The sequence below is a fragment of the Alligator sinensis genome, unplaced genomic scaffold, assembly GCF_000455745.1.
Source record: "Alligator sinensis unplaced genomic scaffold, ASM45574v1 scaffold52_1, whole genome shotgun sequence".
NCBI classification, from domain to species: domain Eukaryota; kingdom Metazoa; phylum Chordata; order Crocodylia; family Alligatoridae; genus Alligator; species Alligator sinensis.
This window is the reverse complement of record NW_005842152.1, coordinates 2070861-2071162: the sequence shown is the minus strand read 5'-3', so window position 1 is coordinate 2071162 and position 302 is coordinate 2070861.

Below are 302 nucleotides of genomic sequence, written 5' to 3'. Positions count from 1 at the left end.
GCGTGCAGTTCTGGGCGCCACAATTCAAGAGGGATGCGGATAACCTGGAGAGGGTCCAGAGAAGGGCCACTCGTATGGTTAAGGGCCTGCAGACCAAGCCCTACGAGGAGAGACTAGAGAAACTGGACCCTTTCAGCCTCCGCAAGAGAAGGATGAGAGGCGACCTTGTGCCTGCCTATAAGTTCATCACGGGGGCACAGAAGGGAATTGGTGAGTATTTATTCACCAAGGCACCCCCGGGGGTTACAAGAAATAATGGCCACAAGCTAGCAGAGAGCAGATTTAGATTGGACATTAGGAAG